Source organism: Castanea sativa, chromosome 11 (assembly GCF_040712315.1).
Source record: "Castanea sativa cultivar Marrone di Chiusa Pesio chromosome 11, ASM4071231v1".
NCBI classification, from domain to species: domain Eukaryota; kingdom Viridiplantae; phylum Streptophyta; class Magnoliopsida; order Fagales; family Fagaceae; genus Castanea; species Castanea sativa.
In genome coordinates, this window is record NC_134023.1 from 66760161 (window position 1) to 66772763 (window position 12603).

Consider the following 12603-nt stretch of genomic DNA (forward strand, 5'->3'; position numbering starts at 1 on the left):
TTGCATGCTTGATCATTATCTATACTTGTGTATTCTAAACATATATTAATAACAAGAATTAAGAAGTAATTGTGCAAGTGCTATCATATGCTTGGGTTCGATGTTTCTTGTCATATGTGTAAGATTGAATTTATTCAATCATTTTGTTGGCTTTATTCCGTGCCAATTGCTTGTAATTCAGCATTTAGAAACCCTTGTATTTAGGTGGGAATCATGTAAGGGTAGTGTGTGAGAGAGTGTGAAGAAAAGCTCAAGAGTGAACACTCAAGCAGGGGCTCGTGACTGGATCTCGCAACTGGCGAGTTGCCAAAAAGGCACACGTGTAAAGCATGCAGGGGGAGCTGAAGGGTCATGTTAGCTATAGCACTACAGGACAAAACCTCCAACTGGCCAGACACTTAGCTCGCAACTCAAACTTGCAACTCGTTCCAGTCGTGAGCTCGAGTCGCCAGAATGCCCTGTTTGGCTAAAAATGACCTTTTGCATTCCAAACACACACTAGTATAAATACCCCTTATACCCACGTATTGTAGAGAGCTTCTGGAGAGAATTTTGAGAGAGAAACCCTAGAGAAAAATAAAATTGACTCATCCAAAATCTTCATTCTTTGATTCTCCAAATTCCTCTACTCTCACCATCTCCATTGTTACATCCTTGAGAGGTACATTTTATTCAAATCATTTTCTCACCATACCCATATCTGTGAGAAGGTTATTTGGTACTTGGAAAGTAGTTAGGAAGTGACCAATTGATATTGGTTAATGATATGGGCTATAACGGGATCCGGTAAGTTAGAAAAGACAAAGGTTCAGCGTAACCTCGTTGGAGTAGGAGCTTAGAGGGCTTAGGTACACTGGGTAGATTAGGCTTGGAGGGTCTTTTGATGTTCATGTATCCCAACTTCATTCTTTAGTGGATTATTGACCGCTTGGAGGGCAGTGGAGAGGTTTTACCCCGAGGACTTTGGTTTCCTCTTCGATAACACATTACTGTGTTGTCTCCGTGTTTGCATCTCTCTTCCCTTAATCTTTACCTTTTAATTGCTGCTATGGTTGTGATTAATTATGGTTTAGATTGTTTTACCAATTTTGATTTAGCTTATTTTCATATTCCGCACATACATTGTTTGATAATAAGCTTGTGTTGGTATTTTGTAAATTGGGGGTCTAAACGTTCATAGGTGTTTTACACACTTTTTGAACATTCAATTAGTATCAGAGCAGGTGCACTTGCTGTGGTTTAATTACCTAAGTGCGATCCTTGACCCTGTTTGAGATGGATCGATCTTAATCTCTCAATGCTCCACCATACTTTGATGGAAGCAACTATGCTTTTTGGAAAGTCCACATGAGGGCATTCTTGTGTTCAATTGATGAGACTGTTTGGGATGCTGTAGATGTAGGATGGACTAGGCCGGAGGACGCTAAATCCACATGGGATAAGGTAGCACTTGCAGCAGCCAATGCAAATAGCAAGGCATTGAATGCTATCTTTTGTGGTGTTTCTCTAGATGAGTTTCACAGGATTTCTCACGTAACAATTGCCAAGGAGGCATGGCAAATATTGGAAACCACGTATGAAGGAACAAAGAAAGTCAAGGACACTAAATTGCAGATGCTAACCACTCAATTTGAAGAGCTAAAAATGAGTGACGACGAGTCATTCGACTCATTCTATGGCAAGCTGAATGAGGTGATTATCGGCAAGTTCAATTTGGGTGAAAAGATGGAGGACTTAAAGATAGTGAGGAAAATTCTTTGATCATTGCCAGAGAGCTTTTGTGCGAAGGTTACAGCTACTGAGGAGAGAAAGGACCTTGATGACATCAAAGTTCAAGAATTAGTTGGTTCACTTCAAACTTATGAGCTCTCATTGCCATCACAAAAGAAGAGCAAATCCCTTACTCTAAAGACAATCAATGAGAGGGTGGAAACTTACGACTCATCGGATGAGGATGAGGTCGAGAAGGATGTGGCATATCTTGTGAAGAATTTTCGAAAATTCTTGAAGTTCAAGAAGAACGGAAAATTTGTTGAGAAGGGAAAATTCCCAAGTTTCGGAAAGGAGAAAAAGGATTTCAAGAGGAAAGAAGAGAAGGAATCTCAATCCTCTTAAGGAATCACATGCTTCGAATGCAATGGATATGGACATGTCAAGAAAGAGTGTCCCAATTATTTGAGAGGGAAGGGCAAGGTGTATGCCACTACTCTCAATGATTCAAACTCCTCTAATTTAGACTCAGATGAAAGTTGTGATGAAGAGGGAAATTTCTCTGCATTCATGACTATTGCTCATGTGGAATCTTCAGATGATTTGAGTGTGCTAGTGGAAGAATTTGGAGAGCACATTGAAGTGGAATCAATGGGAGTAGTAGAAGAATCCGATATTGAGGATGCTGAAAGAACGGTGGGATTGCAAGAAACATACAATTCCCTCCTTGAAAAGTCAGGAGAATACGCAAGAGTGGCTAAGGCAGCCATTAAAAAGATGAAGAGGACAGAGGAAGATTATAGATGTCTTCTAGCATGATACAAGGAGACCAAGTGTGAAGTTGAGCCGCTGAATGGAGAGCTGACCGAAGCCTATTCAAAGATAAAGTTTCTTGAGCTTGAGGTGGTTCAAGCTAATGCTAAAATAGAGTGAGTCTCCTCCAAGAAGCTTGATGAAATGCTTGCTCATCAAAAACCTTTTTCCGACAAAAGCGGATTAGGATACATTGGAGAGAGTAGTTTGGTTGTTAATGTATCCAAGGAAATGAAATTTGTGAAAGCTAAGGAACAAGTGGAAGAAACTTTTGTTGTTGAGAAAGTGAAGCCTGAAAAGAAGTGGAACGTGACTGACCAAAGGTTTTTTACTAAGCCTCATAATCAATCAGTGGTCAAACCTAAGGGTAATGGGAAATCTCTCCCAAAGTCACAAAGAGGTCCTAGAACTCAACATTTCTGCCATCATTGTGGAATTTCTGGACACACTAGACCAAATTGTCATACGCTCCAAGCATCAAAAAGTTCAAGTAGTCAAAGGTCGAGAGGACCAAGACATGGAAGAGGAAATTGGACTGCTGAGCAACCAAAAAGACAAGAAAGTAATCCTGGAATGAGGGATGTGATGAAGATGATTGATGCCTTCACCACATGTTTGACAAGCTTCACCAGAAGGTTCGAAATTCAGAACAATAGTACCCAATCCTCTAGGGATATCACCCCAAACGCAAGTGTTGTGTGGGTGAAGAAGGGTACTCATGCATAATGAAAGCTTGGATTTGTGTTAAAACACAAGAGTTTATTTAGACCCCAAATTAAAAGATTACGGCTAGATTACTTTTACTCTAACTTATTTAAGTGTAGAAACAAGAGTAAATGAAGCGCAAACAACCGATACTACTCTAGTGCATAAACATGAACAACAAACAATAAAAGTAAATCACAAGAGTAAGGGAAGAAGGATGCAAACACAAAATAACACGCCGATGTGTTATCGAAGAGGAAACCGAAGAACTTGGCGAAAAACCTCTCCGCCGCCATCCAAGCGGTAATCGATCCGCTAGAGAATAAAGTTGGAGTACATGAATAACAAAAGACCCTCCAAACCTCGTCTATCCAATGTATTTGAGCCCTCCAAGCTCCTGCTACCAACGGACTTCACGGAGTCATGTCTTCTCTAGCTTTCTGGATCCTGCAATACACTTGATTGCATCTACCAAGCTTCACCGGCTTCTTTTAGGAAATTCCCAAAGCTTCCCAATCTCCAAAACACTCTCTACACTTTGAAAAGGTGTGGGTTGTGTTTGGGTACAAATCTCCTCTCAAGGTATAGCAATAAGAGAGGGAAAGAGAAGAGGCTACAATGATTTCCCACTAAGGATGGGTAGCTCTCTCTCTAAAAGATGAGTGTGTGTGTTGTTGCAAACCTATCTAGGGTTTTTCTCTCTGAATGATCTCCTTACACAATTTTGGGTAATGAGGGTATATATAGTATGTGTGAAGGGTAAGAAAGTCACACTTAAAAATCCTTCAAGCAGAGAGTTTTGCGGGTGTCTCATGGGAAGGCCTTACTCACGAGACACTAGCGAAATCCTCTAGGTGGCACGTCGCTTCAGCTTCCAGCATGTGCTTCTCACGTGGCTCTTTCGCGGGTTAGCTACTAGCGAGACACTCGCGAAAACCACTGATCTTCAATTTAGCTTGAACCTTCACCAACTAAATACTAAACCCAATACAATAAAATCCCACAAAAATACAAGGAACAAATTAAAGCAATTACAACACTTTTTGTCATGGAATAAAGCCAACATAAAACATAGTTGTAAATCACAACTTTGCAATCTCCCATTTTGGCTATTTCGTGACAAAACACCCTATAACAGACTCTAGACTTAAACGTGAATTTGAGAACAATGACAAAACTCACTCACACCTAAATCTAGAAGTTGTGAAGCACTTGAAACATATATACTTGTAACCTAAAACACTTGCACAAAACACATTAGACCCTCAAGGTAAATCAAGTGATAAAAGGACAAGTATAATGTAACAAGTAAATTGCGATCAAGTAAACAAGATGTGAAACATGTGAGCAACTTGATCATACACCAAAACAGTCACATGGAAATGACTACACTGATCATATAGCAAAGCAAATGATCATCCAAACATTCAACCAATAAAGCACAATGGAAAATGATATATGCATGTCCAACACAACCAATGCAAAACACCAAAGTATTTGCATTAAGGATACAAGATCCAACAAGGGCACAAGAACACACAACCAATGCAAAACATAAAAGGTATTTGCATTAAGGATACAAGATCCAACAAGGGCACAAGTGTGTTCCAACACAAAAACACGATGCAAAGAGAGCAACAAAGCATAGATACAAAAAGTAACTCAAAGCACCATAAAGCAACGAGAAAACAAACATAATATAAAACAGAGCAAAACAAGTTTTCTCATAAAAGATGTCTTCTCCCCCTTAGTATATGCATCTCCCCTATGGCTTTCTCCCTCTACGAATGTGCATGAGGTATAATTTCCCCCTCTAAGAATGTGCACATAAGTCATATAGAAATGACGAAACACACTGGTATACTCTTCGGTATACACTCCCTCTTTTTGTCACAAATAGAAAAATGAATCAAGAGGAAGGAGGGAAAGAAAAGAAGATATGAACAAGGGTATGATGCATGAGGGGTGCAAGATGTATGAGAAAATGAAGCTCAAACAAAAGGAAAAACAACTTAGGAAGACAATGCTACAAAGCATAAAGTAAACATGACATGCTAAGGATGATGGAACAAAATATAGACAAAGGCTTGACGTCGACACAAGAACATGTTATATGTGCTAAAAGGTCTAAAAAGACTTAACTAGCATGAGTGAATGCAAAACATGTCAAGTGTTAGAGTGTGTGCAACAAAGGTGCATCTAGTGTGCATGTGAGATGCATGACCAATGCATGAACAAGCACTCTTGGGGAAAAGTGTATAAAACACACCACCAATGATCAAAACATGATAACCATGAATAATTATGGTGATTCCTAAAGTTTGGTACTCATCGGAGTCCAAAAGAGCGAGAAAATGCCATTTAGGCATTTCAAACACTTAGAGTGCACGCACTACACATGTATGTTAAACGATGCAAGAACATATGAAAATCTTGCCTAAATACATGTTGTTTTTGCCACAAGGGGCCAACATCTAAAGCAAATCATTATTTAAAACAAATCCTAATAAAAAATATTGACAAAAAATAAGTTTTTCAACTCCCATTTGAGAAAATCCCAACTATGAACATAAATCCCCCAAAAACATAATCTAAGGATCAAAATCAATTAAAAGAGTTAAAGATTACCTTAGAAATATTAAAGGAATGAAAAACACTTGAATTTAGTTGGGTTTTGATGTAGAAACATTAAAACAGGGGTTTGGGAGAGGATGAGAGAAGTTTAAAACAAATATCCCACGAATTGCCCTTTAAAAAGCTGATCTGGGAATTTTTGCGGGAAGCTGACCCGCAAAAGTACTCTCGAAAATTTTCGTTGGTAAGCCTTACTTGCGAGCTATTGGCGAAACACTCGCGAAACTCTCTATCCAAAGTTGAAAAACTTGAGAAATGGATCATTTAACTCCCAGTTGACCTTATACATGAAAATAGGTCAAGAAAACACCTAGAAAACATGTTTTTTACACAAAAACAACTCGAAAATTTTTGAAAAAACATGAGTAATACAAATCACTTCCAAAAGCAAACAAAAAGAACAAAAATCTTTTTAGTTTGATCCACATAAGGTTGAGCACACACACATCACATTTGAACATGTACAATCATATAAATGAAATAAGTATTCATTGAACAAAGTATTGTGTGTTGTGTGTGAGTATCAAATGTGGAATAGTCCTTAGTCTAGATTGAAGTTTCAATGATCAATTCAATCAAGTCATACACAACTAATACTAAGTCAAGTGGACAATCTCAATTATAGAAATGAACATATATGATCTCCCATAAGAATGACTACATAACTTTGAAGGATTACATAACTTTGAAGCTTTTCATTTGGCTCCATTACAAAACATAGCATATGATATTTTTAACAAAGTACATCTTATTTTGAGATCGATGCCTAAACTTTTGAAATTTCAACTTTGTAAGAGAGTAAGCCTTTGGCTTTTTGAGGCACCATACATTTCAATACAAGCCGTTTTTCCTTTTTCCTAGTCAAATACTAGTATGTGCGACGGCTTTTGCAGCTCAATATCTTTTTTCGAGATTTGACATTTGATGAGCTCTTTAAACAAAAATATAAAAATGTGGGAAAAGATATAGGCATAAGTCTATGCATGTAACAAGACCAACAAGACTATTGACTAATCATTTATGACAAGCTTGAAGATCGATTTACAACAATCACACATAGATTTCAAGATTTGTCCCACAAATATAGATGTGCATACAAAACAAGCTAAGCTCGTAAATGCACTACGCCATTAGTACGAATGTACTAGCCAAACTCACATGAGCTATGTGCTCAAACATATACGATCAAATTTTTTGAATTTTTCACTTTTTATGTGGTTTTGGATTTTTACTCACAAAAAAAAAAACAATAAAGTAAGATAAAAAACAAAAGCAATGCATACAAAGAGATGCATGATGCACAATGCACAAATGCATGACAATGAAGCATCTAATGCATGAAGGGTCCTACAAAGATCGAAAGAATTAGATCAATGACCAAAAGAGTAAAAGCTCAACCATACGAACCCTTCCTCATCCAAACGGAACAATTGTTTGGAATGAGTGTCTCATGAGAAGTGAGACGAGGGTTGGAAGAATGTGAATTGGAGATGCACATAGACAAGGAGGTAAGAACATTGAAAACTTTCTTCAACAACTTACCATTTTTTCCCAAATTTCGTTTAGCATGCAAAGCACAACTACCAAGAAGCTCACGTTTCTCTTTTCTTTTAAGAGCTTGAAACTTAGAGTAATGAGGTCTAAGATGACCAAAGGCACCACAATGGTGACAAACAATGTGTTTAAGTCCATTAGGCTTTTCAGGAAGGGATCTAACAACATGGTTTTGTTCTCTCTTCAACTTACAACATTGGTGGCAAGTTGGAACAAACTTAGATCCATCCAAAATCTTAGGTTGAGACCTAAATGGAGGCTTTGGTTTAAGAGCCTTTCTCTCCACGTTTTGGTTTCTTTTGTGTGGAGGAATGTACATCGATTTGTCTTTCGAGGTAGAACTTACAATAGGCACAAAACGGGTACTACAACATGATTGTAACAAATATTTTCATAATTTTTAGCAATAGGTTTAGCAATCAAACACTTGGCATGCATCTTAAGAGATTCATTTTCACATTTTAGCTCATCAACAAGTTTGTTAGACAAAACAAGTTTAGCATCAAGTCCATATTCAAACATTCAAAATCTTTCAACTTTTCAAGAGAATTTTTAGTAAGCTTTTTATACTTGTCAACCAATTTATTAGATTCATTGAGCTTAGCAATCAAATCATCCTTTTCACTAGTGAACTTGCTCAAATTCTCATGAAACTTCTTAACCTTTTTCTTCAAGAGTTTGACATTTGGAATATCAACAACAACACCCATAGATTCATGTAACATGTCATCACAATATTGAGGATTAACACTCATAGAGGCATTTTCACAAACACATGACATGTTACAATCATCTACAACTAAAGAAGCATACAAAACACTATCCATGGCAAAACACACAAAGGGGTCAAGGATTACATTTAGGTAATGAAACCAAAACAAGTGTACCCGCTCTGATACCAATTGAAAGCTCGGATTTGTGTTAAAACAAAAAAAGCTTATTTAGACCTCAAATTAAAAGATTACTACTAGATTGCTTTTACTCTAACTTATCTAAGTACGGAAACAAGAGTAAATGAAGCGCAAACAACCGATACTACTCTAGTGCATAAACATGAACAATAAACAATAAAAGTAAAGTATAAGAGTAAGGGAAAACAGATGCAAACACAAAATAACACGCCGATGTGTTATCGAAGAGGAAACCGAAGAATTTGGCGAAAAACCTCTCTGCCGCCCTCCAAGTGGTAATCGATCCACTAGAGAATAAAGTTGAAGTACACGAATAACAAAAAACCCTTCAAGCCTAGTCTACTTAATGTACTTGAGCCCTCCAAGCTCTTGCTACCAACGGACTTCACGGAGTCATGTCTTCTCTAGCTTTCCGAATCCCGCAACACGCTTGATTGCATCCGCCAAGCCTCACCGGCTCCTTTTGGCAAATCCTCAAAGGTTCCCAATCTCCAAAACACTCTCTACACTCTGAAAAGATGTGAGTTGTGTTTGTGTACAAATCTCCTCTCAAGGTATGGCAATGGGAGAGGGAAAGAGAAGAGGTTACAATGATTTCTCACTAAGGATGGGTAGCTCTCTCTCTAAAAGATGGGTGTGTGTGTTGTTGCAAACCTATCTAGGGTTTTTCTCTCTGAATGACCTCCTTACACAATTGTGGGTAATGAGGGTATATATAGTATGGGTGAAGGGTAAGAAAGTCACACTTAAGAATCCTTTAGGTAGAGAGTTTCGCAGGTGTCTCGCAAGAAGGCCTTACTCGCGAGATACTAGCGAAATCCTCCAGGTGGCACGTCGCTTCAGCTTCCAGCATGTGCTTCTCACGTGGATCTTTCGCAGGTTAGCTACTAGCGAGACACTCACGAAAACCACTGATCTTCAATTTAGCTTGAATCTTCACCAACTAAATACTAAACTCAATACAATAAAATCTCACAAAAATACAAGGAACAAATTAAAGCAAATACAACATTTTTTGTCATGGAATAAAGCCAACATAAAATATAGTTGTAAATCATAACTTTACAAATGTCATCATCATCATCCATGTATTCATTATCATCTATGTCATTTAACGAATTGAACTCCTTGCAATGTCCAATCTTGAGCTCCACAAGGGAGGTGAGATATGGCACAACTCTACATAGAGGTGTTAGTCTAGGGTAATTCTTAATCTATAAACTTTTAAGAGAATTTAGATTTAATGCCCACTCACTTAGTAGAGACACTACATCTTCTATATGTTGCAAAGTCATAGACTTTAATTTGGAGAGAGGAGAGAAAAAGGAAGTGCAGAAAGAGGGAAGTGAAGACGCCATTACCATTATTTGCTGCAAAGCTTCAAGCTAACCTCTAGATATAGTTGTTTTTTGAGATACATAAACAAAGGCATGATAGTTAGATTTAGGCAATAATGAATATCTAGAGAAGAAAAGCTAGAAAATGAAGGCAATGAATAGTGAGGTTGATTTTGTTGGTGATCTAGATTTGATGTGGATGTTGTTGCATCAATATCCCCTATATCCACTTCCACCATCCTTTCATATTTTGGAAAAATCAAATTATGAGTGATTTTAACGAATGGAATAATGGTGCTGACATTGTGGATGATACAGGGACGTCTTCACTTATATCGCTATCTAACATGTACTCTAGATCATCCATGTGATCAAGACATAAACATTCCAAATGTGATCAAGAGATAAACATTCCAATAATAATTAGTACTTGCAATTTGAGTTTAGAGAATATGTTACTATCATAAACACAATTTATTATGAAAACTTGATACGGTGATATTCATTATCAAGTAAATAATTCCGTCCCATTAATAGCAATGGTACCATCCTCCATTAAAGTAAACAGAACCATATCTTTTAGTCCTTGTAAATTTGGGGAGATTAGTTCAATTTTTTATTAGACAAATCAAGCAGTCCACTCATTTTCATCATTTGTATCATTGAACCTAGATCTAGGTGTTGCAAGTACATTTATATTTTTAATCAACAACAAGCAAGTCTTGATGATGAAATTTAGGCCTGATAAGGTTCAAGACAACTCTGAAATTTGAGTTCAGCCTTAGGCGAAACATTAGTGGCATTCCAGACTCTAGCTTGTCTTGCATGCTTCTTCCAGTACCATAAATTAGGTTATTCTTCGTTTCTACATATAAGTGGCACAATGTGGAACCACTCTCAGCATATAGCTTTGGACCCTATACATAACAAACCTATTATTTTTCTTTTACAGAACACACACACACAAGTAACTTGGTGCTATGTGCCTAAGAGGGAAGTAACTTTTTATATGAACAGTTTGCCCCAAGAAATCCATCTTAAGTGATAGTCACTTCAGCTGATTCCTGGATTAGAATTTTGGATGGTCTTGATGTCACTCAAAAATTCAAAGGTATCTTCATAATCATAGGAGCAGAAGTCTCTACCTTTTAGCTGGTGTGTTTTAACCTTTTTCTGGTTATGGTAATGGGTTTGTTAATTGGATATAGAGCAGGTTTTCGAAATAAAAGTAGCCAAATTTCAGCTTCTTTTAGTCAAGATGGGAAATATATCGTTACTGCAAGTGAAGATTCTCAAGTTTATGTTTGGAAGCGTGAAGAGCCCAGAAATGCTGGGACAGGAAAATCCAAAAATGTAGTCACCCAATCACATGAGCACTTTCATCATCAAACACTGAACCCCATCTTCACTAAAAACCAAAAGCTTAAAACTCTCATCATCAGAAACCAAATTACACAAACACCCAATTGCATTTTCTTGAGCCAAAGCAGTCCCTGAATTCACAACCCCCAAAAGAACACCAACCCCATTTTCCTCAATAAAATTCTCTTTAATTTCACTAAACAAAGCAAGATTTCTCAAAACCCTAGTTGCAAAAGCTTGAGAACCAGGAGTACCCACTTGAAAAATCTCCAACAACGATGAAATCTCACCTCGAGAACCAATAGCCCGTGCTTTTTCTTTGCTAAAGGTCAGAACTTAAAGTGCCACACATGCTTTTTCTTTAGCAAAAGCACTCCTAGAGTCCAAAACTCTCAACAAATGGTTCAAAAGCAAAAGACCCTCAGCAATCACCACGTGCCTACTCGAATCCACCAATGAAATCCTCGAAATCAAACTCACAGCTTTCTCTTTCATCTCGAACGAGCTTGAATTAAGCAATTTCACCAACACAGGCACCATGCCTTGAGCCACAGCGATCATTACATTCTTGTCATCCAAATATTAATTTTCACAAAACCCTCCCTTCTGATCTTGTTTCTCTTGCATTTTTGTGCTATTTTTTATTTTGGGAGGAAAGAGACATAAAATTTGAGCAAAACTACATGTTTACCCCTGATTTTAACAGAGGTAGGTTATGGAAAACAAACGGAACATACCACAGGCGGATTAAGTGATACTTTTCAAACTACGGGTAGGCAAAATGATTTTCGCGCAAACCACAAGTGAGTTATGTGTAATTACCTCATTTTTTAAAGCTTGTTTATATTTATTATTTTCTATTCACTTTATAAAAATAACGTAAATACATTTGAAAGTTGTTTTAATTGCTTAATATTTTTTTAAGGGTAACTTTTCATATTTTTACACATTTAATACATTTATTTGTATTTTAATTAATATTAAATTAATTTTGACGTTATCACGGTTCAACCTCGACTAAACCTTGGTCCAAGCTTAAAATTATGTTTAAGAGGTCTAAAAACGAACAATACATCAATGTTTCAATTTCAACTGTATAGGCCACCTTTTCTCCAAAAAAAAAATATATATATATATATATATATGAAAAAAAAATGAAAAAAGAAAAAGAGGCTACCATTGGGCCAATCTGCAGTCTAAAGTTTGGGTTCCTAAAATTCCTTTATAACCCTATGTACTTTATTGTCTAAAATACTATGAGACAAGTTGTGTAGTATGGACCTAAGTGCCTAACAATGTAGAGAATTTTGTACCTATAATTTCGTACCTTGACAGGAGACACTTTGGGTCTTCCTAAGTTTTCTATCCATTAGATTAGCTCTTTACATTAACTAATGCTTTATTATTATTATTATTATTATTATTATTATTATTATTATTATTACTATGATTATATGTACACTGTTGCCAAATGCTTTCTTGCATTAACAGACGAAATCAACCCTTTACAAATCTTTTGTGTCATTTTTTATATTCCTTTTTATACTCAATTAATTATAGTTTGTCACGTATTTTTT